Source organism: Pinus tabuliformis, chromosome 5_2, assembly GCF_031772625.1.
Source record: "Pinus tabuliformis cultivar Carrire ecotype Pingquan chromosome 5_2, CPIR1, whole genome shotgun sequence".
Taxonomy (NCBI): Eukaryota; Viridiplantae; Streptophyta; class Pinopsida; order Pinales; family Pinaceae; genus Pinus; species Pinus tabuliformis.
In genome coordinates, this window is record NC_142306.1 from 997696473 (window position 1) to 997720653 (window position 24181).

A 24181-nucleotide genomic window follows, 5' to 3' on the forward strand; every position below is an offset into this window, starting at 1 on the left:
TATAACACATTTACACATTTCCTCCCCACCTATTGTTTCAAGGGTAGAGCCCATTGGTGGTTTTCATATCGACCATGTCATTGTTCTCAATGAAGTTATGTAGGTACTCTGATTTATTTTCCAAGTGCTATTGTCTTCCCTTTTTGACATAGGGAAGTAATCATGTTGAATTCCCCACCTATTATAAATATTTTCATGTTAATTCTAATAGAAAGAGAGTGGAGATGTTTGAGCATTTCCTTCTTCACCGTAGGAATTTGAGGGTCATAGACATTGGAGAGAAAACCATATAGATTCGTGCTTAGGAGATGAAAGGACACAGAGAGAGAAGATATCTCTAGAGAGGCCTACTATATTAATATTATTGAGATCCTAGGCTATACCAAGATTTATTAATTCTCCTTTGGTGTTTACAGCCATGAATTTGGATTTTTTACAAAGACAAGGCATTATTAATTTGAAATCTAAACTAGTACATTTCATTTCTTGAATTAATATGATATTCATAAGCTCATGTAGAATATTTCGATGAAGAATAATTTGTTTAGAGGGTCTATTCAAATCCCTAATGTTCCATGAGATTACCTTCATGGGGAAACTAATTTTTGAGAGGCATAGATCTTCAATATTTTATCCCTGTTGTCCTAAGCCAACCTGTTTCCTTCCTAACATTTCGATTCTTTGAAGAGATGATTTCCTACCCCTATTCTTCAAATATTTGTGTGTAATTTTTTATTTTTTTATGGCAATACTTTGGAATCCTAGCTACTGAGGGACATTGGGAGTTTGGAGTGCAATAGCTAGAATATTGATCTATTTTGGAGGGATCGATTCTAGTTCATTGTGATGGTGTGAATCTTCCATTACCATTATATCTATGCTTATTTGTCAATGAAGTCATCCTCTTCTATCAACATTACATCCTCCATCTACTTTAGCTAATGTATCTCACGCATGTTTCCTGGCTAGGAGTTGAAATTGATTTTATTGGGTGTTTAAGGATTGTTGTTTTAGAAAAAAAATTCACAGGTGCCATTTATAAGTGAACATTTCAAGTCACAAAAAGGACTCATCGTCAGGACATGATTGTGGAGAGAAGTGGAAGAGGGAAGTAGAAGAAGAATGAATAAATAGAGAAATAATAAGAAAGGAGGGAAAACAAGAAAAAGGAGAAGGGATGAGTCAAAAATTAGGAAATTAAAGGGAATCTTGAAAAGAAATAACTACAAGAGTAAAAAATAAAATAAAATAATAAATCGAATAATAAATAAAAATAGAAATAGTAATAAAAATATAAAATGAAAAATAATATAAAAGTAAGATAAAAAAACAATAAAATAAAAAGGTAATAAAACTGGAATGTAATAATACAATAAAGAAAAAAGAGAACATGATAATAAATTAAGTAAAAAAGAAAAATAAATAACAAGATTAAATAGAAAGAAAAATAAGTTAAAATAAACTAAAATAAAAGGAAAATATTAAATGAAATAATGAAATAATAAAATAATAAATGAAAAATCAAGGAAAGAAAGAGAGGGAATAATGAAGGAGGGGAGAAGGAAGTAATAAAATAAAAAAAATAATATAAAAGTAAAATTAAAAACGATAAAATAATATTCCCATGAATTATTTTATTTTGTAATCTGAAGCTACTTCTCGAGGGAAATTTTTCTCTTCAGCCCCTGAGCCTTCTGATAAATAAGCTAGGACATAAAATTTATTGGTCGTAGCCTCTCTCATGGGAGAATTGGATGTGTTTATTTTTTTGGTGCAATGCCTGTTTGTAGTGATCTTTGTGAAACCATCTACATCCTTGTCCTTTGCTTCTCTTGTGTCCTTTTTGGGCTCATTGAGAGCGAAGTCATGGAAAAGGTGTCAGTAAACATCACATCTCTTGCATCTGAAGGGCATGTTGTAATATCCCTCCATGCAATAGTATTGTTTGGTTAGATTCCGTTATGGCATTAAATCCATGGAAATATATATATATGTGTGTGTGTGTGAATATTTCCCTAAAAGGATAATTACAAATAAATAAATAAGATGTATGTACTTCGGATTGAGACACTTAGAAATGAGATGCTTACCATGCCTTCATGATAAGATTCTAGATGAAATTCTAGATAAGCTTAATGGATAGGAGAGAAAGATCCATTAGGTTGTTTAGCTGTAGAAAGATGCTAAACAGGAAAAAACATAAAAGCTTCGTAGGAGAGAAAGGTGAGATTTTATGGAAAATCTTAGGCAAGTGGATAAGGAATTCCACAAAAGTGGGATGCTGCTAAAAGAAACTCTATCATGAATGAAAGGTACTAACTACCTGCAAAAGGGTTCAACAAGGGGTTGTTGAATCTGGAGAGCAACCATTCTAAGATTAGGGTTGAACAAGAGGAAATTGATTCTAGGCTGGGTGGTGGTGTTTGAATTCCAAACTGATTTCATGTTGGCTATCCTAGTTTTAATTAATTGTGTTATGTGTTGTTAGTTTGATTGTTTTCATGAACTGTTATATTATTTGTTAATTTAGAATATTTTTTGTAGAGATGTCATCAGTGTGGTTGTAATGATAAATTTGAATTGAAATTACTATAGAAATGATATTGTTGTTAGTACAGTAAAAAGGACCCAGTGTTGATGTATTTGAGATGAAATTGTTGTAATAATAATATTACTATGTGTATTGTTTAATTTAATACATGTATTGACAGTTTTGAAGAATGCAGACAATACCGACCTGTGACTGGGATAAGTTCGATTCTCGAACATCATAAGATGAATGAATATGATGATATATGGCTATGTTTTGACATATCACATAGGAAGTAGGTCACAATTTTCATTCCGCAATTAAATAGTGGATCAAAAATTATATCCTAGTGCACCTATGGGTATGATACCATTGTGAGTACAACATAAATGTTTATCATCAATTAATGAGAATGAAGTAGATTGAATTACAGTGAACGAGCCTTAGATCCATTAAATTTACAAAAAGGAGAAGCAAAAATTAACTTTTATTATGAAGTATAGTTTTATTAGAATTTGGGAATATGAGTTCTAGAAATTAACATATAATTAACAACCTCTAATAGGAATATAATCGTGTTTTTCTACGATCATATAGCATGACACATATGCATTAATTATACCTTCGAGTGTAGGGGAAGGTCGCAATCTCTCTTATATATTTAGGGTTAGGTGATGAGCATTGTGGAAATAACGATAACATTCATATTATGACGAGGTAAACATGTCCATTAAAAAATTAAAAAAATAAATGATAGGCTCAGATCAAGTTTCGTGGAAAATATTGTATGAAAGACACACACACACACACATATATAAAGTGAGAATAAGTCTCGTTTTTTGTAAGGAAAATTGTTCCAAATAAATATAAAAAAAATCATGCTATTTTACCTATTACCAACTTTCTGTTAACTACTCGGTTAATGAACTAGACCATTCATTCATATAACTACTAGAGATATTCATATGCACAGATCTGACATTCAATATACACACAAAGCTAGCAATTAAACGAATTGAATGACAGACTTACTTAGTAATTACAGGTATAGATAATGATATAATAACTTCAATATATTAGAGAATGTTAAATGAGAGATTATTCAACTTCAGAAGTATGGTGCTATTGAAGGTGAAACACAACAATAAAGTAAGGGAGTTTCAAGGATGAATACCATTGGGACAAATGTAGTTACATGTAACAAAAAAGAAATATCATATACAATAATTGAAATCGGAATAACAGATGGGGAGAACCACTAATACGAAAACACATTCCATATTTCCATGGGAAGGGGGTATACACTCGATCTTGTAGGAAAAATCCCCACTAATCACGCTAAACAATAGCAAATGATTCGAATGTTGTGAAAAATAGAAAGATAAATAACTCATAAGGGTTTGAGGTTCTTAACACTAGTTTACATTCATATAACATAGCAAGAGATGGAATTATTGAAGTCGAAGAAACCACCATCGAATCAAGGAAACCATCTTGATTATCCACCTATCCCTTGGCAAAGGAGAGAGAAATTGGAGTAACCAACCTAGAGGATAGGGTGCGCGATTAGTATAGGAACTGGTAAATGTAGACCCAGTCTAGAAAACTTGAATGCATATTTTCACATAAGCTTGGTGAAAAATTGCAATACCTATAAAATGAGGAGTGGGTATTACCCTTAATACAAAGAAGAAGCTCCTATGTAAGGGAAACCAAAATACACGTAATAGGAATTACTATCTCGACTAACTCAAGTTGAAATTACTGACAAGAATAGGGGTGTAACCCCACAAGCTTACAACATGTTGGAAAATAGTCCAATGATAAAAGCCATAAATGGGAAAAAGTTAAAAACAAGAAAAATAAATCCATGCACTGAAAGAAAATAAAAATAGGAATGTGTATAGTGCGTAAGGGAAAACTCTACCTTGCATGGAGCCTCAGAGCTTGGATGGGTATGCTCCCTAGAAGAATCTTCATAAGGAAAAGTCCACTCTTATATGTAGAGGCATTTAGAGACAACCATGGTACCTTTGCAAGGAATGACAAAGAGTATGAGCTTATAGGCCAGAATCATTTACGTAACCCTAAAACTAATTCTGTCCTTATGAAAAATGGAGGAAATATATATACATAACCAGCCTTACTGAGTATCTATGGACTGTAAGAAAACTCTTGACCTTGTGGTGGGTGCTAGAATATCAAATCGAGAATAAAGTCACACATACATTGAATTTTTCATAGGTTGTAATATGCAAACCTCAGCTAGACAATTGGAGCTAACCTAGGCACCAAGAAGAGGGTAGACATAACCAAATGGAATGAAGGTCATCGATCAAGCTGAAAGGAAATTTCCATGAGCGGTAGCACACACCTGTAAAGACAAAGAGCATAGTAGGTAAGAGTTTATGGATGGTTTCTATTACCAAATTACGAAATAAATAGAAAACTCAAAGAATACCAGAACTGGAGATTACCTTCTCGCTCATAGTCATTAAAACATGGAGTGGAGTGTTATGTTTCATGGACAGTAAAGAATAAAATCCAATGCTGATAGGACTCGTCTCAAGGGAGGCAAAAAAAATTAAATTGAAACTAAGGGAGAACCTGGTCAGATCAAAGGACTCCATGAGCAATGTTGAACCCAATCATGAAGCATGGTTGCTGCATGAGGGTTAGACAAATCAGTTGCACTATAACCTAGAAAAATCATTAACCTATTAAGATATATTGCAAGGATCTATCCTACACAGATAAGCATTAGGAAAAGGAAATTGAACCATCTAAAAAAAAACATAATAAAAAAAAGGGAAGTATACCTATATAACTAATAAGGATTTGCAGAGTCGCTCATCTTCCAAGGGATGTGTGTAGCCACTAAAGGCCAAATGCTAAGCATAAATGGAATAACATGGTGTTGCGACCAGAATGAGGAAGCCATAACAAGAATGGTACTTTGTTCAAGATTTTAGGGTTCGTAACCGTTTAGGGATTGGTGAATCAATCTCAACCCTTGATGATGTTCAATCATCCCGACCATGAAAAACTTGTTACGATGGTCACATGGTCCCATGTGATACAAATTGACGTGGCTCACCATGACTCGAATGGTTAAACTTCCAAAGTGCGTGAAGGTACTTTCAACATGGGAAGGAATATAATGATCATAAATGTCTCTCATACATGTAAAATGTAAATGAAATACCACAATATTTTATAGTAAGAAACCTGCCTAATAAACCTTAGGTTGTGATATAGTATCATGAGGGTGAAAACATACAACTATAAATCTATCTCGTGTCGAGGAACTGGTACCTCGTGAACCATAACTTACAGTATGAGGAAGCTGGAAAAGGGCACACCCCATATGCATACATGCTAGACATAATAACCTCATAACTAAAAGCACAACTCCTAAGTGTAGAGAAAGTGTCATTTCAAAAGGTAGGAGTATCAGGATGCATATCAAAAAAAAAAGAATTAACTCATTATTCTAACCTTTGTTTATGCAAAAAATAAGTACAACACATGGGAAAGAACAAGACCATTAAGCGTTATAATATAAACATACATATATTGTCGAGCAGTAAACATTCAATAAAATTTATTTCTAGTGTTGATTGAATTCTGAGGTTTGAAGAGAGAATTTGGATGAATACCTGTTGAAGCCATATACAGTAAGCTTGGTGTCTAGGTGTAGTGTTTTAATGGTCTTTGTCATATTAGGGATGTTACCTCTATTGGAAGTGGCACCCTTTTATATCCACATTGAATTGATAATGGGGCCAAGCAAGATGAAACTAAGTAATACCTAGTATATCATTTTAAACAAAGACTACACCGTGGTTCCCATTGACATGTAAAATCCACCTAGGAACATTGTAAAGGGTTATGCAAGTAGAATGAGACATTTAGTAACGTAAGCCATGCAAAAAACATGCATACAATCTTCTTAAGGGATATACATAAGAAATAGGATATTGTTAATTGATGGACACATAAGGAGGACATATTCAATGTAGGCTAAATATTATATTCCCTTAAGATCATCCTACATTCAATAAACATAAGATTACTATCATCATGGTGAATGGATAGAAGAATGTGAATGAGTAACCATAAGTGTTGATGTTAGTACAACAACAAGGGAAAAAAAATAGTAGAATTACGGAGACATGACAAGTGGTACCAGAGCCTAGTTTCCATACTAGAGCATATGCAAAACCCGTGTCAGTAAGACAAAAATTATTAATAGCTATCCCATACTTGAAAAAAACAGAGAAGGTTATTCAAGGGATATATAAATAAAAAATGATTTGGATCAGCTCTGACATACAAATTTGTTCCTTTGACCGATCACACATTCCACTTTATTGACATTCAGAATAAACCAAGGAATGTACAATACCAACAAGGGAACTAAAGAAATTGTTTATGAGGGAAATAGGATGTAAATCATTGTTATGAAAATTTCACTTAGAATACTCCATTGAAATTGTATAATGTTTGACCCTTTCACTAGTAATGGGTTGTGGCATGTCACGGATAGAAGAAAAGGATAATTAAGATTCAAGAAAAAATATTGGCAATGAGATGGTTTTACCTTTTAGGAGGTTTTCAATGATGTAATTCCCCCTATGTTCCAAAAACTATTCTTGTCAAATAACTATTATAAATGGCATGAAATCCAAGATTTACTGTTATGAAACCAGCTCAAGAAAAGATAGGAAAGATCGATCAATGCCTTAGAATTCAGCCTCTTCGAGGGGGCAACCTCCTTTACATTACATAAATGAACAATTCTTGGATGATACAATTGACAAAACCTCCTTTCTATATATAGGAGTCTAAGGAGCCACAATATAATCCAGCCGACCTAACAATAATAATACAAAGCCACAAAAATAACAATAGAGGGATTCTAAGGGGCACAGAAATAACAACATGGGGGTAATAGGGGCACAACAATATAAATAAGGGGTATAACTACAATAGTAATGGGGTAATCACTAGTATTATAGGGACCCAACATGCCCCTCTCCTTCAAAAAAGTGTTGTCCTCAATGCTTGAGTAGTTCTGGATACTTCTGCATAAAATTCTCATCCTCCCATGTGGAATCTTCAGCGGATAAGTTCTTCCACTTGATAAGATACTCTGAAATTGATCGATTTCGTAGCTGTCGAGTTCTTGTTTCTGTGACTGCTTCCGGTTCCAATATAATTTTTCCTTCCTTGTCAAGTTCTGGCAATATTGTTTGAACTGGGAGCTTGTCGCCTATAACCTTCTTTAAACATGAAACATGGAAAACTGGGTGCAATCGAGAAGCTGCAGGAAGCTCCAATTTGTATGCCATAGTACCAATCTTTTGAAACACCTTGTACGGACCATAATACTTTGGTGATAATTTATTATCCTTCTTAGCTTGCTTTAGGGACATTTTCTTATATGGTTGTAGCCGTAGGAATACCCAATCACCTACATCAAAACTTCTTTCACTGCGATGTTGATCTGCCTGTTGTTTCATTCTATTTTGTGCCAACACAAGGTTATCCTTTAAGAGTTGGAGGACTTGTTGTTGATGTTCGATGTGATGTTCCACTGCCTAAACCTTAGAATTTTCTCTTCAATATGATGTGATGGATGGTGGTTGATACCCATAGAGTGCCATAAATGGGGTCATTTTTGTTGTTGTATGGAAGGAAGTGTTATACCACCATTCAGCCAAAGGCAACCATTTGACCCATTGTGTCTGTTTATCAGATACAAAGCAACGAAGATATCCTTCCAAACATTTGTTTACTATCTCTGTTTGCCCATCAGATTGAGGATGATAAGATGAGCTATGAGCTAACTGAGTACCAAGACAAGAAAATAATTTTGTCCAAAAATTTCCAGTGAAAATGGGATCTCTGTCACTTACAATAATCTTTGGGTTTCCATGTAGCTTTTGAATTGTTTCCATAAATGCAGTAGAAACTGTATTGGCCTTAAATGGATGTGATAATGCACAAAAGTGTGCATACTTGGTAAGTCTGTCAACTACCACCATGATGACACTCTTTCCCTCAGACTTGGGTAAACCTATGATAAAATCCATTGAAACCTCCTCCCAACGCTTGGAATGGATAAAGGTTGTAATAGACCCGGTGTCTTAATTGTTTCAACTTTATTTTGTTGGCAAACCAAACATTCCGCCACAAACTTTTGAATATCTGATTTAAGGCCATCCCAAAAAAATTCCTTCTTAACCCTGTGGTAAGTTTTTAAAAATCCTGAGTGCCCTCCTAAGGGAGAAGTGTGCAATTCCATAAGAATCTTTTGTTTTAGCTGGGAATTCTTACAGAGGTATAAGCGATCTTTGTACCATAATGAATCATTTTGCCAGCTAAATGTATCAGACGTACTGGAACCTTGTTGTAGCTTTCGAATAAGTGCCCACACTTCTTCATCATTCTTCCATTCCTCCCTTGCTTCGTTTATCCAATCTGGTTGGATAATAGAAATGGTGCACAACAATGCTTCCACATCCTCATCCTTTGTTGAGAGTGCATCTGCCACCACATTTTCCTTCCCTTTTTTGTAGATGATTTCAAAGTCATAACCCAACATCCTTGTGACCCACTTTTGTTGCTCTTCAGAGGATAATCTTTGTTCTAAAAAGTATTTAAGGCTATCATGATCCGTTTTACCTTGAAGTGTCTTCCCATTAGGTAGGGTCGCCATTTCTTAAGTGCATGGAGTATTGCCAACATTTCCTTCTCATAAATAGCTTTGCTTAAAAACTTTCCCTTGATTGGACGACTTTCAAAAGCAATGGGTCTTTCATCTTGCATTAGAACAGCACCAATTCCATTTCCTGAAGCATCACATTCCACAATAAAGGTTTTTGTGAAGTCCGGTGTAGCTAAGACCGGTGCTTGGCACATTGCCTCTTTAAGATGTTCAAAGGCCTTTGTTGCTTCCAGAGTCCATGAAAATGCATCTTTCTTCAATAATGTTGTTAGAGGTGCTGCTATTCTCCCATAATTCTTAACAAACTTGCGATAATACCCTGTCAACCCAAGAAATCCTCGCAGATGCTTTATGGATGTGGGGATTTTCCATTCCTTAATGGCTTCAATTTTTCTAGGGTCTACCTTAACTCCTTCATGAGATACAATATGACCCAAATATTCCACCTCCTGGACTCCAAAGAAACATTTGGATCTTTTTGCATATAATTGTTTCTCCTCCAATAGTTGTAGCACCCTGTCAACATGTTCAACATGATCCTTCCAAGACTTGTCGTAGATTAGTATATCATCAAAAAATACTAACACAAATTTTCTAAGGAATGGTTTGAAAATTGAATTCATCAAACCTTGAAATGTTGAAGGTGCATTAGTAACGCCAAACGGCATGACCAAAAATTCATAATGACCCTCATGAGTGCTAAATGTCGTTTTTGGAATGTCTTCAATCTTCATTCTGATTTGATGATATCCCGAACGAAGATCCAACTTGGTGAAGTAAATTGATCCATGCAATTCATCCAGTAATTCATCATTGACAGGAATGGGGAACTTATCTTTAATAGTGAGCTTGTTGAGCTCCCTATAATCTGGACACATGCGCCATGATCCATCCTTCTTGTGCACCAATACTACTGGAGCAGAGATAGAACTTTGACTTGGTTGAATTATACCAGCCTCCAGCATTTCTGCAACCATACGTTCAATTTCACTTTTTTGGACATAGGGATACCTGTACGGCCTGATGTTTGGAGGAACACTTCCTGGAATCAGATGAATAGCATGATCATGATCACGCATAGGTGGGAGACCTTTGGGAGTCTCAAATACCTTGGAATGATTGTCCAGGACCTTTTGGAGATCTGGAGAAATAGATGATTCCGATGTGGAAACATCTAGCGAACATAATTATGCAATTACACCTCTTTGCTCCTTTTTTAGAAGCTTTGTCATACCATTAGAGCTGATTATCTTTCCTGGTTTCCCTGCAATACCCCTTAATTCAACTTCCTTTCCTTCCGTAGAAAATTTGATGAAAAGATCTTGAAAATTAAAAGCTATTGTACCCAAGGATTGTAGCCATTGGACTCCTAGTACAACATCAGCACCTCCCATTGGAATGGAAAGCATTGGGCTAGTCAATACATATTCTCCCATGGATAGCTTGATATTATGGCACCTTCCAGAGCAATTTATTGTTCCTCCATTTGCAATCATCACTTGACACTCTGGTGTTGGATATAGGAAGCAATTCAATTCTTTTGCTACCTTACAATGAATAAAATTGTGGGTGCTTCTTGAATCAATCAACACTATTACCTTTTTCTTCTTGATTTGTCCTTCTATCTTGATGGTTTGAGGAGTGGTAATTCCTGCCAATGCATTACAAGGTATGGTCAGATTTATTTGTTCTTCATCTAGGCTTTGTTCCTGGAGTATATCTTCTTCTTTTGACCTTTCTTGCTCCTTTTCTTCTTCCTCTTCACAATCAATGTAGAATAATTTCTTCTCAGCACACTTATGACCTTTATTGTATTTGTTGTCACAACTGTAACAAAGCCCTTTTGCTCTTTTTTCTTCCAATTGTTGTGGTGTCAACCTTATAGGTTGTGGAAGACTAGGGGCAACAACACTTTCGTCTTTATAGTTGTGAGTGGTATGCTTCCTGGTTGCCATAATTTTGCTTTCCATTTTTCATGCTAACCTAAATGCCTTCTCTAATGAATCAGGTTCCCAAAGGCAAACATCATGTTGGATATTATCCTTTAAAGACCCTATGAACACATCAATCCTATGCTCCTCTGGAATATATTTTACCCTTATGTTCAATTTTTGGAACTCCTCAATGTGCTCCATTACTGAACCCTTTTGTTTGACACTTATCAATTGGCTAAAAAAAGTGTTGCTTTTTGTATCTTCATAATGTGCTATCAATTCTTCCGTAAAAATTGCCCAAGTGATAAATTTTTTATGAGAGAAAAGTTATTGATTGTTGGAAATAATACTGAGAGGGGGGGGTGAATCAGTATTATCAGATCAGATAAAACTTTTCAATTTCATGCTCAGAAACATATACGCGACTTCAGTTAAGTGAACCCGCGTGTACACGCGACTGTGTCTAAAGCAACTAGCGTATATTCAGAGATGTTATGATTCAATTAGCTTATCTTCAGTAAATGCATCAGAACATTATTAACCATATTAACAGTAAACAGGTGCAGTATAACAGAACAGATCATCACACATAAGGCACACACATGAACACCATGATATAAGGTGGAAACCCAATGTGGGTGAAAACCACCTGCTGCAATTTGTTTCTATCTTCCTTTAATAAGAAACTTCTTTTACAATGTACTGGTGTAGTCCTTTACCAGCACGCAGGCTACAACCCTCATAGTTCTTGTACTAGCCGATCCATTTACTAGTACGTAGGTGCCAACCTACAGAATGCTCCAACTTTTACTCATTTTCCAGCTACTCCTGGAAGGGAGCTACAACCCCCTGGCTCTTATACTGGCTGATATGTTTACCAGTACGTAGGTGCCGGCCTACGATCTTCCCGGGACCACGTTTCATACATTTTCATACTGGATCCATGAAACTATCACCATTGTAGAACAACCTGCATCATCAATCTCTGAATCACCCAATACTGAATCACTGAAACCCTGTCAAGAACACAGACAACATAACAACAACCAGATCCAACTCCATCTTCATACTTTACATTGTATACGCTACTTCTGCGAACCCAACCTGCGTGTATACGCTCTTTTACCAAAGGCAACCCGGGTACAGATCTGTAAATTCTAACTTATAACTCCGCAGCTATATCAGACATCAAAACATACCCTGATCATAACAATAAACATGCGTCAACAGATCTAGTCTGTCCACAGTCAAACCATAAGAAGACAATCATTCCAAGCCTTGAGATCTCGTTCCATCATTCATCATCCTTCGCATGAGTGAGTGAAACCTTGGTTCAGATCGCCAACCCATAACCAGCATTTGGATCTCACACTTCCTCAGATCTGCATCACTCACATACACCCATCTTTGGCCTAATGATCTTTCTCCTTATATAGCTCTAGGCCCTTCACAATACCATGGACCAAAACCATAGTAACACAATACCATCAACCTTAAAACGAGGGATCGACACGCCTGTCGAGACACCATGGTCCGAAACCATAGGCACAACTTCCAAGGACTAACCGCCACGGACCAAAGGTACTTTTCCACATAAACGTTCTTTTACTGAAGCCAACCTGCGTGTACACGCGACTTGGGCTTAACGAACCTGCATGTATGAACTTTCTTGGCATGTTGTACTAAGATCTGTTCTCTGATTAAGTTGCCATCACCTGTACCAACCTCTGAGCACCTGTACCAACCTCTGAGTGAGTTGCCATCAAGGACAACACTTGAATCATAATGCCAACATTGATACCATACAAACTGATTTGGTTCCAAATATACCGTTGCCATACGTACCTTTTGTGTGTTTTGCACATTATTGAGATCGAAGAATTGCTCCATCTATAATATCCATGTGGCGGGATCCTTGCCATCAAACTTCTTCATATCGATTTTTGGAATATGGTGGGTCTTTGATCCAACATTAGAGTCTATGGAATCATGATTAACATTACTTTTGTTCACATCATGAGTTTCCTTTACAACCTTTTCACCATTAGTAAGTATTTCTTGTAGAAAATTTGTCAAATCTGTCTTCAAATCTGCCATGACTGTTTTCAAATCTGTCTTCAAATCTGTCTTCAAATCTGCCATGTCTCTCTTCAAATCTGTCTTCGAATCATCCATCTTAGCTTCCATGCCCTTTATCTTAGATTCCACGCCATTTATCTTAGATTCCATGCCATTTATCTTAGTTTCTGTTAGCTTTTGTGAGCGTGACATTTGTTGCACTTGTTCTTGTAATTTTGATATATCATGTAGCATTTCTTCCTCTTCTTCATGAGTCATGCTAGAGCTTTCAGGTTCCTTACTAGGTGTTTGCATTTTCTTTCCCCGGGCATCAGTTACCGATAATAATGCTTTACTATGCCCTTTGAATTCCGTTAAACCAAGCTTACACAAAAATTTAAAAAAAAAACTACACACCGTTTTTCACTTTATAGAAGCCTGGTATTGAATCTGATGTATCTCTATAATTTTGGATCATCCAGTTATGAAGTTGTGAGGTATAGTAGCCTTTTGTGTCCTCTTTCCAATGCCACAAGTTTAACCCAAATTGGATTCTCCAAGGAAGAGTTATATGAAATCTCCCACAGTGACTTGATTTTAGACTAGTTCAGTAGAGCAAACTTGTACGACGTGCCACGAGTCACTGTTTCAACCTTTGGATCTGAAACATGCACACAATAAACTGCAATCCGTCCTCTTTTTGTACCTTCTTACGAAATTTCAATCCAATCCTCAGAGCAAAAGTTATGACGATTTTCCCCAGGTCACCTGTTTTGAATGTAATTCAAGAGTCTGCAAAAAGACCAACTTCCTCAGATCATATCTCCGCAAATATCGCGCGAAAGGTTTTGAAATTTGGACCCAAGGTTCAGCACGATTTGTTCTCAAATCGGTTTTTTTTTCTACTTCTGAAACGTCACAGAAAAAAAAGTTATAGCGAAAATGCCACGATGACCTGTTTGGAGCAGCGAAACCCTAGAATCCAAAGCTCTGATACCAAATGTTATGAAACCAGCTCAAGAAAAGATAGAAAAGATAGATCAACACCTTAGAATTCAGCCTCTTCGAGGGGGCAACCTCCTTTACATTACATAAATGAACAATTCTTGGATGATACAATTGACAAAACCTCCTTTCTATATATAGGAGTCTAAGGAGTCACAATATAATCCAGCCAACCTAACAATAATAATATAAAGCCACAAAAATAACAATAGAGGGATTCTAAGGGGCACAGAAATAACAACATGGGGTATAACTACAATAGTAATGGGCTAATCACTAGTATTATAGGGACCCAACATTTACCTTCTCAGAAAAACTATGATCATGTAATTAATTGTTTATAAATAAATAAATATATCATTTGAAGAACTAACTTGGAAAAGAAAAAATGAACAAATGAGATCCTTTATTCCAATCCATGATCTAGGGTGGATGGATTGGATGGAGAAAAAAAAAACTTTCCCAAATCACTCCAAAAAATCCTTGGAGCGAAATTATGTGATTGATTAGATAAGGAGAGAAAAGTCTAAGAAAATCAACTAGTGCAGGGGAAACAACACTAGAATGGGTGAATACGCACCATAGTGGAAAATATGGGTTTTAAAGGAAGTAAAAGAATCTTTTTCAATAAAAAAAATTATAAAAAATTAAAATAAAAATAAAATAAAAAATAAAAAATAAAATAAAATAAAAATTAAAAAATTTAAAATTAAAAAAATTAAAAATTAAAAAATTAAAAAAAAAAAAAAAAAAATAGGAAAATCCTAGGCTATGGGGATTGGTAGAACCCAGAAAAAACAGGACGTCATTATAGAAAGTCTGCTAGGGAAAGTGAGGCATAAAAATTCCTTTACTAGAACAAAAGAGCTAGTTGATTATGGGGGAAAAAGAAAGATCTCATCACGGGCGAGAAGCAGAGGAGGTAGTTCATGGTTGGTAGGCAAATCGTTCTTTCCAATTTCATTCCTCATACTAAACTATTGGTTTGAGGTTACTGCTAACATTAATTAGCATAACTGATTGGTAAGTTTAAATTAAATGGAGTATCATTGCATCTTAATTAGTTATATTTATTTTTCACAACTGAATGATATGATTATAGTAATGGAAATATCATTGCATATTAAATTATTTTTGTGACAGTAGATGTAAAAGTTTAAGTTCTGAAGAAGAAATATGAAAAGTTTCTATAAGGAAAAGTCCTCTTGGTATGTACTCCAATTACTCAAATATTTCTCTACGTATGACTTGTACTCTAGACATAAAGAGGACATTAATTTTTGTATCGGAATATATATATACCTGGTTGCATGTATTCATATGTAGGTGAAAGATGGGTATTGTGTGGATGCACTCTTTATATACTTGGTTGGTTTTTGCAAATGTAAATTATATATCTGTAGTAAATTAGCTAACAAGTTAGAAATAGTGATAATGCAGAGTTTTCACATAACATAACGTTAATGTTGAAATCATGACTACCAAATCAAGCCTTCTGGTGAGCTTATTAGAATTCTGGGATGAGTAGACTAGTTAAATTTCATTGCATCAAAGCATGGAAGGAAGGAATAGCAAAGTGAATCGGAGAATCGTTTTGCACGTGAACGCAAGAAAAATCCTTCATGTTGCTTCTCAAATGTAGCTTCAAGGAATGGAAATAGGATAATCTACATGCCAAGTAGCCTAGGAAGCCATACCAAAACTGTATCTAGGAACCGAGTCATTAATTCGAGCTATAAGATGTAATCAAAGCACCATGCATGTAGTTTTATTTGCGAAACTGTGGACTCAATCGAGTTACGAGAATATATCCTTTATAATATATTATGATATTACACATAGATCCTATGAGATTGGGTAGATAATGGTGCTATTAAGTTACGCAACACATTGCACATGTACAGTTAATAGAAAGAGGTAAATTATACACAATAAATCTTTAAGAAAGGAAGAAATAAATGACGTTTCTCTAAACACAGAATTAGCAATTTATTTAATCATTCTAGCTCAAGAAGTAGCATAACCAAATTAGATATGACTGTACGAAATTCACAATTAGGGGAAATATAAACTATTTAACATCTAGAAGGGCATATGACAAGAGTGTAAATTGTCCATGATAATCGCGGAGTTGCCTAGCATTTTGAAAACCAATTTACCTGAAGCTATGATAGAGAAGAAAAGAGGAACAGAGGCAAGATGTGTGATAGGCCTTGAGTAAAGAAGTGCAAAAAGAAAATGGTGATAAAAAAATTATTTGGGACTAACATGGTTCTGCAAGACAACTTGTGGAAATCATTCATCATGAGCCCAACATATACATTTTTGAAATATTGTAATAAGCAAACCGAATTCTACCAAAGTTTTCCTTAAATACAACGATCATCTCATTAACATTAAACATGATAAATTATCAATTGCGTTGATATAAAAGGACTCCAACTAGCAATGAGAAGGAAGAACCCCAATCAATTTACAGAGGATTGTATTAGCATAGAGAATAGAAAGTCAAATACAGTAGCAGAGTCACAAGTAGATTGTGAGTTAGGTATTCTAAACAGTAGCGATATCGGAACAAATATAACTACGTCCTCTAGAGCGTATGAATAAAACTTCATAAATTAATTAGTATGTTGCATAACCATGTTTCAAGGGAACAAAAGCAAACCCTTGTCAGGATACACCTAGACCAGTAGAATTGTAGCTCCTTTAATGGATACCTATTAAATTAGAAGACACGTGAACATAAAGTGAGTCTCAAGTCTTGGAGGCCAAGTAAAAAATGGATAGGGACGGGATTGTATCCCCTTAAGAACCCAGTAACACATTGTGAAAATTATTGTATCAACAACAAAGAAAAATAAAACCATTCAAACTCGAATGGCTTGATCAAGCATAATAACATCCTTTTTCTGACCCTACTATTCGAGCGAGGCACCGAGAGGAAAGGGGTTTGATCCACAAAATGAACCTAGAAGAATCCTAGTCTGAGTTTAGCACACAAGTAGCGGAGACAAGAAGCAGACAAGAGGGATAGGAGGTTGATAGGTACTTGTACCTTTCCAATTCCAAAGATAGAGGAATAAATTAGAAAAAACTAGTCTTTGTAGGTTTTAACCCCGTACAGAAATTACCTGCATACTAATTGTAAATCACAGAAAAATAAACAAAGCGAGAGCATAACACATAAAGCACATATGCACAGAGATTTTCCCCTGGATCCCAAAACCGAGACTACCAGCTTGATTTTTCATTATATTCCTTTCAATGTTACAATAAATATTTATACATGTCGAAGCTTCCAATACCATGGACCGAAAACCATAGGTAGGTTCGCCCAACCTAATATAGGGTCCAAAAAGAAAAATTTCCCGGGGCGCTGCACCGAACCCCCTAGAGGGGGGCTACCCATCCCCCTCAAACCCCCTAGACAGGGGGGGCTGCCACCCCCCCCCCCCCCCATTGCACAATCGGCCCAATGAAGGGGGGGCTCCGCCCCCTCTAACCCCCTGCTCCACTACGTGGGTTAGTCGTGGAAAGAATATAACACAACCCAAAAATCTCCCATTTGTTGTTTTCTTTCCACAGGGGGCCACAAGAGAGCTTAGTCATTTTTCCAACCCTAAAATGCCCATTATTTCTCTACATCAAGAGAGCTTCTCAGAGCTCACAGATTTTGTCAATGCATCTGCAGTATTCTTCAAAGTGTCCACCTTTACCAGCAACACATTTTTGTCTTCTATCATATCCCTCATAAAGTGATACTGAACATCAATGTGCTTTGTCTTTGAATGATAAGCAGGGTTCTTTGCCAAGAAAATTGTACTTTGGCTGTCACAGTCTATTCTTATAGCTCCCTGTACTAACCCCATACTTGAACACAATCTCTGCAACCAAACTGCTTCCTTGCTTGCATGAATGGCTGCCATGTATTCTACCTCTCTAGTTGATAGTGCCACTACAGATTGTTTCTTACTCATCTAACTGACTGCACCTCCAAATAGGTTAAACACATAACCACTTGTAGATCTTCTCTGATCCAGATCTCTAGCCCAGTCTGCATCAACAAAGCCACGAATATCCAACACTTTGTCCAATCCTGGTCTTCCTTGGTAGCACAAACCGTAATCACTAGTGCCATGCAAATACCTGAAAACCCGGTTCACTGTTGTCTAGTGCTACCTCCCTAGTTTTGACATAAACCTGCTCAATACTCGCACTGCATGTGTAATGTCTGGTCTAGTACAGACCATTTCATACATTAGGCTACCGACTGCACTTGCATATGGAACACAGGACATGTCCTCTTCCTCTTCTTGTGTCTTGGGACATTGTTCAGCAGATAACCTCACACCTATAGGAATAGTAACCTTCACCGGTTTACTATCCTGCATATTAAACCTCTGCAGTATTGTCTCGACATACTTCCTCTGGTTTAACCACAGCTTCCTCTTTGCCCGATCTCTTTTAATTTCCATGCCCAAAATATAGTTTGCAGCACCAAGATCTTTCATGTCGAATTTGGAGGACAATTGGGTCTTCAAATCCTGGATAATTTCTTTGTCATTTCCAACCAACAACATATCATCCACATACAAGACCAGATAAATAACACGGTCACCAATTAATTTAAAATACACACAGTAATCTACTTTGCTTCTGGTGAAGCCAAGTCCTCATATAAATGTATCAAATTTTTGATACCACATCCTTGGTGACTGTTTTAACCCATACAGAGACTTCTCTAACTTGCATACCAGTTCTTTCTTACCCTTCACTGCAAAGCCTTCAGGTTGCTTCATGTAGATTTCGTCTTCCAAATCCCCGTGAAGAAATGTTGTCTTCACATCCATTTGTTCTACCTCAAAATCAAAAGCAGCAACAACAGATAAAAGTAATCTAATAGAAGTTACCTTGGCAACAGGAGAAAAAATATCACCAAAATCAATTCGCGGCACTTGGGAATATCCTTTTGCTACCAACCGAGCTTTGTATTTCTCCACCTTCCCTTCTGCATTTGTCTTCTTTTTAAACACCCATTTGCTGCCAATGGGTTTCCTTCCAGCTGGCAACTCCATCAGATCCCAAGCCTCATTTTTGTGCAAAGATGCCATTTCATCAATCATGGCCTCTTTCTAGAGTTTTCACCCCTCTGAATCCACTGCTTCCTTCACAGTTATGGGATCATCATCAGTAACAGACAAAGAAAAATTTGAACAGAAAGTAGATGGACTATACCTTTCTGGCTACCTTCTTTCTTGAATTGATCTTCTCAGAGCCAGAGTTTGTGGCTCTTCATCTTCGGATTCCTCCTCTGTTGTAGATTCTGATTCTTCCTCCTTTAGCTCAAACTCTATCTTCTCAGGTTCCTTTGGTTGGGCGTCATGTTTAATAACATCTTTCACCTCTCTGAACACCACATATCGGCTGTACACAACCTTCCGTGTGACTGGGTTGCAAAGCTTATAACCCTTTAAACCATCCGTATACCCAATAAAGATGCACTTTTCAGATTTACTATCCAACTTGGTTCGTTTCTCCTTTGGAACATGTACATATGCATCACATCCAAATACCCTCAGATGTGAAATAGAGGGTTTCTTACCAGTCCATACTTCTTGTGGAGTCTTATTCTCCAACGATGATGAAGGTGACCTGTTGACCAAGTAACATACAGTATCCACTGCCTTGGCCCAGAATTCCTGTCCTAACCTGGCACCACTGAGCATGCTTCTTGCCCTTTCCATCAACGTCTTGTTCATTCTTTCTGCGACTCGATTTTGCTGAGGTGTATAAGGATTAGTCTTCTGCCGTGCTATACCACACTTCTTACAGAATTCTTCAAATTCCTTGCTGTAAAACTCTCCACCATTATCTATCCTCAGCACCTTTATCTTCTTCTTTGTCTGATTTTCTACCAGAGCCTTAAATTCTTTAAACTTGTCAAAGACTTCAGATTTATTCTTATGGAAATATATCCATGTATTCCTTGATAATTCATCTATAAATGATACATAGTACACAGACTTACCCAGTGATGGAAATTTCACAGGTCCAAACACATCACTGTGCATAAGCTCTAATATCTGTTTCGCCCTCTTAGCACCAAAGGAGAAACTCACTCGATTTTACCTCCCATATACACAATTTTCACAGAAATCAAAATCCAGAGAGCTATTACTCATACCTTCTACCATCCCTTTACCATGAAGTATTCGAAGGCCCTTCTCTCCAATATTTCTAAGCCTTTGATGCCACAGCATGGTCTTCTCTCTAGAGACCACTAGATTTTCAGATCCACTTTTAGGAACCACAGAACTGTTGTACCCATCAACAACAGTGCTACCTTGCAGCTTGTACAGTGTTCCAGTCCGAACTTCCCACATCAATACCAGTGCTCCCTGAACCATCTTGCAGGTATCCTTCTCGAACATTGTTTTTACACCTGCGTCATCCAACTTGCTTACAGAAATCAGATTTCTGGCCAATGCAGGAATATGTAGAACACCCAGAAGTGTTCTAACCCTTCCACCTTGCAACTTCAACTTTACCTTTCCACGACCAATGATTCTAGCCTTCCTATCATCTCCTAAGAAGACATCACCACCATCGTATTTCTCAAACTCGCAGAACTACTCTCTATGGGGAGTGAAGTGAAAGGATGCACCTGAGTCAATCAACCATGCCTCATGATCTACATGTGTACTTGAAGAAGCCAAGTACACATCCCCACCTTCATCTGAGGTGGTTTTCGCCTCTGCAGAAGGAGCATCATCAGATCCCTTTCCTTTATCAGGAGATTTAGATTTACAGTCCCTTTTGAAGTGCCCTTCCTTTCCGCATTTCCAGCACACCACCTTTACAAGTTTTCCTGAAGATTTAGATCTCACTCTAGATTTAGATCTCCCACTCGATGACTTATTTTTGTTTCTATTCTGGGACCGTCCTCGTACAGACAAGGCATCACCATTCTGGCTCTCCGTATTTTTCCGTCTCATCTCCTCCATCAGAAAGGCTGAGACTATTTCATCAAATTGTAAAACAGTTGCATTGCTACCTATTGCAATAACCAAACTATCCCACGAATCTGGTAGAGAACATAACAAACTGATGCACTTATCTTCATCTGAAATTTTAATATCAACAAACGCTAACTGACTTACCACAGTATTAAATGCGTTCAGATGCTCTTTCACTGAGTCTCCATCTTTCATCCTCAGGTTATACAACTTTTTCCGTAGGAATAGTTTATTCACCAGAGACTTAGATTGGTACAAAGTCCCTAACTTGTCCCACAAAGCCTTCATTGTAGCTTCCCCGGATACATTCAGAAATACTGAATCTGAGACACACAATTGTATTGTGCTCTTTGCCTTCCGATCCAACTTCTTCCATTCTTCATCAGTCACTCTCGTTGGTTTAGCACCTAGATCTACCGCGATCCACTGATCTTTATCCACCAACAGATCCTCCATATTGAGTTTCCACAACTCAAAACTCTAACCATTGAACTTCTTGATCTCTATCTTTCCACTGCTCGCCATCTTCTTTCACCACCAGAATTGATCTCACAGATCTCCCACTGAACAGGGGTCTACCACAAGCTCGAGCGAAACCCCTCAGCAACAAAGGCGTCCCCTTGAAGCTAGAACAACTCTGATACCAAATGTAGCTTTTAACCCCGTATAGAAATTACCTGCATACGAATTCTAAATCATAGAAAAATAAATAATGCAAGAGCATAACACATAAAACACATATACACAGAGATTTTCCCCTGGATCCCAAAACCGGGACTACCAGCTTGATTTTTCATTATATTCGTTTCAATGTTACAATACATATTTATACATGCCGAAGCATCCAATACCATGGACCGTAAACCATCGCGTCCAAAACCATGGACAAAAAACCATAGGTAGGTTCACCCAACCTAATATAGGATCCAAAAAAAAATTCCCGGGGCGCTTCCCCAGACCCCGTAGAGGGGGGCTACCTGCCCCCCTCAAACTCCCTAGATAGGGGGGGCTGTCGCCGCCTCCCACTGCGCAATCGGCGCAACGAAGGGGGGGCTCTGCCCCCCCTCTAACCCCCCGGTCCACTACGTGGGTTAGTCGTGGGAAGAATATAACACAACCCAACAGTCTTTGATAAGAATCATTAGACAATACCTCCTAACTCTATAAATAAAGTCATGGAAAGACTCACCATACCTGCACTAAAGAGCATGACAGAGGTGTGTTGTAAGTGAAGGAATTTGGGCATTCCATATCATTAGAAAAAGGGTTAATGAGGGAAGAAATTTGGGTACTGGTGTAGAGAATCACTACTAAAGGCCCCTTGTTGCCCAAAAAGACACATACCATGGGTTCTAGAGCGAGGCCTGTAGCCACCGAAATAAATATTGAAGCGCCTTCTTGTGCCTTCAACAGAAACGTGCCTAGATCCCTACATATTCATAACAAATTCGACCTTGTAGGGATGATATATACACATGAATACAAATAAAAAAAGAAGAAAGTTTGACATTCTAAGAAAGGGTTACCTGAACTAGATAGGAGGAACTTGTTGTGTTGTGTTGTTGCTTGTTGTAGGATTCACCCTAGTAGGAAGCGACATGACTCATTGGAAAACTTGTTAAATCATCCATTTCATCAAAGAGAAATGCCAGGAGGGTCCATAAATGTTGTTGTGGACATGGGAAACCATGGTAGACAAAGGATGGGGAGACATTGTTGGTGTTTAGTGCACAAAAACCAGTGGTATGGCATAAACCATCAAGAGAAAGCTTCCATACTCTAGCGGAAGAGTGCATAACATAATGTGGGCATAACCAGCGTGGGGTTTGGTTAGGGTTTGAGTGAGATGAGGATTACCATAGATCTAGTAAATTGAATTAGAACAATTGAAGTCCCATTTCCCTAGAGAGGAAAACATCCATGTGGCTAAGTGTAGTGACATGGGTAATATGGTGTGTGGATCGCATTGATACAGGAGGTGAGGGTGTGGGTGAACATGTCACATGAAACAGTGTCTAGATAGGACCCGGTGGGTACTGATGCTCGAGAGGTAGTAAGTGGTCATCAATTATGGCATTAAGACCTAGTCCGTTGAGCCATCGTATAAGTTAAATCACCATAACAATGAGTGAGAAATGTGGGAGGTAACATAAATATTTAGGCTATCAATAATTAAACCATTGATTGGGGACCCATCTCGATGTTAAAAGAGGACATGGGGAAACTTCATGTAAGCAATTAATAAAAGGTATCAAGTCACTTTTATCACCCTTGTAGTAAAGAAAAAAAAAATATCTATTTATGTATGTAGGTTCACGGACAATGGTGTCAGAGTTCAGATTTGTACATTGGGTTTAAATAGAGGCCCCGTTACTAGTTAGTGTTTGCACAGGATTAGTATTAATTGAGAATTTTCTGATATTAGTTGGGTTGTTTTGATAGGAAGAAGACCATAATGAAAGATGGAGGAGTCACCCCCAGCTATTACCGGAGGGGATGATTTATATGTGGAACTAGGGAAAGTTTGTACCCCAATGCCTGCTTAGTTTGTGGATATAATGAGGAATTTGCAACAGGAATTAGCACATCTCTGAAGTAGTAATGACCGACTAATAAAAGCTAGTGAATAATAGGAAAAGATGATTAGAGAATGGACGCAGAAATCTAATCACAAGAGTGTAGAACACAAAGCATCAAAACGGAAATAGGCAGGGATGATACCAGAAAAATATAAAAGTGATGAAGAATCTGATAAAATATATTCTAAATCCCATAAGGATAAGAGAAAGAGTGAATTACAAAGAGAATTCCAGAAGATAAAACCTCCTACCTTTAACGAGGAGAGGGAGGAGGATGTGAAAGCTTGGCTTTTGAATATGGTCAAGTATTTTCAAGTGTATGA